The sequence below is a fragment of the Micromys minutus genome (genome assembly GCF_963924665.1).
Source record: "Micromys minutus genome assembly, chromosome: 16".
In the NCBI taxonomy this organism is placed as follows: Eukaryota; Metazoa; Chordata; class Mammalia; order Rodentia; family Muridae; genus Micromys; species Micromys minutus.
Window position 1 is genome coordinate 52,247,033 of NC_137985.1, and position 6,000 is coordinate 52,253,032.

The following is a 6,000-nucleotide window of genomic DNA, read 5'->3' on the forward strand; positions in this document are numbered from 1 at the left end:
AGCCCTGCCTTTCATTCCAGGCCGTGTACCAGGTCACTGGCCCACCGGGAGTTGATACCCACAGGTCAGGTTCTCTGCCTTAGATCGCTGGAGCTCCTGAGTAAGCAGTCATGGACGCTGAGGAAGACCTGGGAAAGTCCTTTCCCTTACCAGCCTCACTGGCTTGCTAAGAAAATCTCCCCGCTGCCTCTTTTGAGTTGAAGCACCTTGAATATGTCCCCAAGACTCGGCAAGCTACCATTTTCTTCGCTACGGATGAACAATGGCTCTGACCAGCCTCCGGCTCGGAGCCCTAAGTTGTAGTAAAGAGCAAAGGTGAGCCCTCTCTTCCAACCCCAGGATGTGGGACCGGCAGTAAGAGGGGTGGGGGGCTCCCTTCTAGACTGCATCTATTTACCTCTCCATAGGTAACTCTGGCTCCAGGCTTCTCCCACCACCCCAGGCTCAGAACCTTTCTCCTGCTTTCGGGCAGGCTCAGACAACACCACATTTAATAATACCCTGCCTGACCTCACAGGCTCATTATTCAACATGGGCTCATTATGTCTTCCAAGTGGGAGCTCGCTGGGCTGGAAACCAGGCCCTCACTTTTAACCCCTCGATGCATTACGCATGGCTAGACAAGCCACAGGAACCTAACAACTACCCCTGCTCAACATTACAAAGGCATCAAAGGATCTAAGTCTCACTTCCTCCTCTTCTCAAAGAGGACGCAACCATAATAACACTGAACCCCTGGAAGGCATTTTATATTTGGCCAAGTCTGGCTTCAACCATTGTCTCTACCTGTAGCCAAGGAAATCACAGTGCAGGTGTAGAAAGCAAAGGCTGGTGAGAGTCAGGGGTTTGCCTGAGAACGCAGCTAATAAATGTGAGAGTCATGATTTGAACCCAAACCCATTATTTTTTCTGTCACATGGGGTGTCAGGAAGGCTTTGGAGTCAAGGCAGGGTCCCTAGGGCAGTCAGTGCGTAACTGCTGTCCTCAGAAAATACACACTTGCTCTAGATACAGGGCCACAGGGAAGGCAAGCTGGCCCGGACCTTGGAGAATGGCTTGGACCCACGGGACAGGCAGGAAGCACAGTTCAAGGCCAGAGAGTAGGTAAAGGGGAAGGGGTTCTGGATCGTAGACTAAGGGGTGACGGGAGAGGGGATAAGTCTTCCCAGAACAGAGAGAACAGGTGAGTAACAGGAAGCAGGCTGGGCAGAGATAGCTCAGTCAGTAAATTGATTACACCAAAGCAAGAGGACCCTGGTGCTCATGGCCAGTCGGCCTAATCAATGAGCTCTGGGTTAAAGCCTCACATCCCAAGCAGAACAGAATGTGGCACAGAGGGACAGGACAGAGATGCTTGCAAGCAGCTTCTTCACAAGACGGGAGACTCCTGGAAGGACTAGGTGAAGAGGCCGGTGAGACTAAGCCGGAAGCCCAAGAGATTTCTAAAGCCTAGGTGTCCTGAACTAATGTGGGGGTGGTAAACGTGGCGGCTGATTTTGACTAGGGAGGAAACAGGCTATGCCACACGATGTCGGAGGATAATATGCTGCCTCCGTACACCGTCTCATTATTCCACACATTCGTTATCTGCCCAGATTGCGTGGTAGCTGCCTTTTGAGACCATCTTCTCTTTTAGCTCCCACAACTTCTCTTCGTGCAGGGCTGAGCTCGTAGCAGGAGCCCAGTAAAAACCAATAGCTGTAAATTTCAAGAATATAAAATGACCCTGCCCCCCACAATCTGTGAAAGATTGTTCCGGAGAGATAGCTGCTAACCCACTATTTCTCCAAAAAGCATTTAGCAGTAGTTATCTGATACCAGGTTGCTGAACCATGAGATCCCGCCCTGGAGGTAGAGAACACTCCTTCACTAGAGGCATCCAAGAAGAAACCAGCTATCAAGGGCTCTCTGGGGGTGGCAAGTCTATGTTGAGAAGGACCCTGGACAGAACAGCTCCCACAACCCCCACTATGTCTCAGACGCCATGGTTCAGCAATGCTGAGAATTTGATCTCGTGCTGGGTTGGCATGTCCCATTCAGAAATAACCAGACTAACTTAAAAAAAGAAATCTCTGCGCCTTATTCTATTTCTTTCAAACTCTTTAAATGTCAAGTTCCAGCCCAGTGCTCTGCCTTGCCGGGTGGTTGGATACCAAAACCATGAGTGCCGGGTTTAGAATAGCGCCTGGCCAGAGGGGGAGGCCGACTTCATGCGTGTCTATTTTTACAGCCACGAGACGCATCGCCTTCCCTCGCTGTTCACATCAATATCACACAGGGACGCTGACACAGGGCCATCTGTCCTCGCAGACTCGTTCTTTTGGGAAGGGGAAGCAGAGAGACGGAGAGGGGGATATGCCTTTTTTGTTGTAAGTCTGAGAGTTTGGCTTGAGCTGTGATAACTACCAAAGCTGGCCAGAGAGGGCTGGGGCTTGGGGACAGAGTCTTGGGGTCCTGTGCTGTCGGCTCCTGCTGAAGTTGAGACATTGTACAAGAGTCCGTTCAATTCCTCAGTGACAGGGTCACTTGCCTGCCACATGCTAGTTCCAGGTCACATAGATCTTTCCCAGGCTGGACGTCTCTGGGGATGAGAAGGTGGAGAGGGCCAGGGGCTAGCAGCAGAGGGAAAAGGTTCTTCCCAGACCATTTGGCACACTCAGGGAGGGCCTGTTACTGAAGTTGTCATTGTCATACCTTAGCTCCTGCAGCCGTAAAAGGCTGGGCTTGGGCCACTTCTCCTCAATAGGCCAAGTAAAGACACAGTGAAAATCAGTGCCCTGACGAGGTATGGGAGCTGTGTGAGATCTCTTCCTGGAGACAAGATCCCCCTCTGGTTGGCAACTGCCTTCAGTCCTTTCCTTTTCCCCAAGTGAGACTCCTGGAAATTCCATTTTTTTTTTAAATGGTCTGATTTCCAAACTGAGGGGCATCTCTTTGGGAGATCTTCATTTCAGCCAAGATGCTTCTGTGCCCAACCCACAAAACCACCCCAGCAGGAGCAGCCCCTGAAGCAAGGATCTCCAACGTCTACTGAGACAAGTGAGTCCAGGCCTGAGAACCAAACCAGAAGAGCTCCTAGTGGGCCCACACAAAGAAGGATGGGGCTCTGGGCTCAGTAGCTGTGTCCCCAGGACCTGGTTAGAGCTGGTGATCCTGAGAGCATTCCACATTGAGGACAGTAACCCGAAGCCTCAGACCAAGTGAGTGGACCGCTGGAGCGTACTCACTGGACACTTGCTATGAATGCTAATTCCCAGTGTCTTTGGGTGCTGTGTGGTTTGCATATGCTTGGCCCAGAACGTGGCACTATTAGGAAGTGTGGCCTTGTTGGAGGAAGTGTGTCACTGTGAGGGTGGGCAATGAGACCCTCCTCCTAATTACATGGGAGCCAATCTTTTCCCAGTGGCCTTCAGATGAAGATGTAGAACTCTCAGCTCCTCCTCCCCATGATGTTTCCACCTTGATGATAATGGACTGAACCTCTGAACCTGTAAGCCAGCTCCATTTAAATTCTGTCCTTATAAGAGTTGCCTTGGTCATGGTATCTGTTCACAGCAGTAAGACAGGGGCCTACTACACTTCTCCTCTTCCTCCTCCTCCTCCTTGTGGCCCTAACCTTAGCTGATGGCCTGAGGTGCCAATCAATCAGGACACACCCCACTTTTCCTTGGTAACAAATGTAGGTCTGGCCCCATCTCATTCAAATGCTCTGAAGGGGGACATGGTGACGAGTTCAGGAGACCTTGGAACTGCCAGTGCTGCCAGTCTGAAGCTGTCTGAGGAGCCTCCCACCACTGCCAACCAGGAGATAGCATCTGTAAAGGATCAGTGTATGACCAACAGATCGAGTCTCCCAATCCAACCCTTCCAACTCCACAGGGAAAAGTAACCCTAGCCGCACCTGGCTCTCCTAACATGCAGGAAGCCCCAGGTCTGTCCCCAGCACACATAAAACTAGGGATAATGGCACAGAGCAGTAATCCCAGCACTCAAATAGTTGATGTAGGTAGATCAGAGGTTCAAGGTCAGCCTTGGTTACATATTGAGCTGGAGGCCACAGGAGGACTCCAAAAAGAGAAAAAGGAAACACACACACACACTGACATGCAAACATACAGACACACACACACACATATACACACATACACACACACACATACACACAAATTAATTGTGAAGCTTAAAGCCAGCCAGAGGCTACAGACGACAAAAGACAAGAGATGTGATTTAATGACTTGGGTGAGCTCACGTTGGCTGCGGCCATCTATGAATGATGGTGTGTTATTTCCCTCTTGAACAAACGAGTCTTGAACTCACAGGTTTCCTTGCCGATTGGTCCAGACCATCTCCAGCAAGGCCTTGGCAATACTTAGATTCGCCCCCTGAGGAAGGGGTGATATAGACCAAGAGCAACCTTGGAGTCTCTGCTTTGCTCATATGACCTCAGGTCACACTCGTGCCTACAGCTGCAGCTGCGTGACTGAGCACATCCCAGTCTTTGGATGTCCCTGCCTGGGGAGCATCTTCTGGATCTAAGAGAGCTGTCACTCTGCTACAGCTCTGGGAACATCATGGACCAGGATCTTGTACTATTCAAAAATATCCAGACATGTGGGGCCCCTGGGAAATGGCGCCCAGGGAGGAGGCTCAGCCCCTTTTTGCAGCCCTCACTAAGCAGGTGTCATTGTGGTTATAAAGCTGTCTACCTTGTTCTCCACAGCACAGGAGCTTCCTCAGAACCCCAGATCTTGGGGAGGGGGAAGGAAGACCGACTCCAAGCAGATCCAGGCAGAGACAGACTGTGGTGTAAGGCTGGAGAGGTGGCTCAGGGGTTAACAGTACTTGTTGCTCAGAGGACAAGGGTTTGGTTCCCAGTGCCCAATCAGGCAATTCATAACCATCTGTGACTCCAGTTTCAGGGGATCCAGCACCCCTTTCTATCCTCCATGGGTCACAGGCACACACACAGTGTACACACATATATGAGAGCAAAATCTATGCACGGTAAAATAAAAATAAATACATCTTTTTTAAAAAGTGGGCACCACCAAGTAATGTCAGCTGAGGTTCCCTTATGAATACATACATATGTATTGTATGTATTTGCACATACACAAGCACATATTAATTCTGCAAGTGGTAGCCAATCAATAATAGGACAGGCACACTTCATAATCCTTTACCCTCCTTGTGGGTTGTGTAGTCACCCGTAGCCACCTAAGAAAGTCACTCAGAATTTATAGCTCAAAAGGTAAGATTCTGTGGGTTGCCATAAGTTTCCAACCAGACTTGTCTTGCTGTCCAGTATTGCTGCCCTGAGGCCAGCCTCTTATAAGGGGGTCCCCTGAGCCACCTTGGTGATGACTACAAGCTGAAGCCACAGGAATGCTCAGAATCTCCAGCTGACCTGTGTGAGGCTGTTGGACACAGAGAACGCTGAGTGCAGGGTACGGGGCTTCTGAGCTCGGAAGAGAATGTATAGGATGCGCGTTCTGAAGTGTGTACGCTAGGCAAACGGAAGGAAGGGGTCAAATGTGCATGCAGCAACCTGATGGATCTTAAAGCCACAGGGGAAGGAAACACTCAGCCCAAGGACTGTGATTGATAACCCATTAAAGATGCGAGGTGGAATCATTTTGTAAGAGTGTGTGCGAACAGGTTAATGAGAAAGCCTATCCGAATGACTGCTGGAGATGTGAGGGGGTGGGAAGAGGGAGATTAACCGCTGTAAATGAATTCATAAACACAGGGGCTTGTAGAAACCAGACGCAGTGGAGCCTCATGCAGGAAACTAGCTCAACCCTCTCTCTACACCTGAAGTGACAGGAAGCAGCCCTCTTTCCCACCTGGTCACTTGGGGTGATGCCACCTACTTCACAATGGCTTTTGAGAGAAGCTTCCTTGTGAGTGACTGATTTGTAGGTGCTGGTGGCTGGTGCTTGGTTTCATTTTGTATCCAGATTTATCTTCAGCTCTTTAGCTCTCTCACTTTCTCTCTCT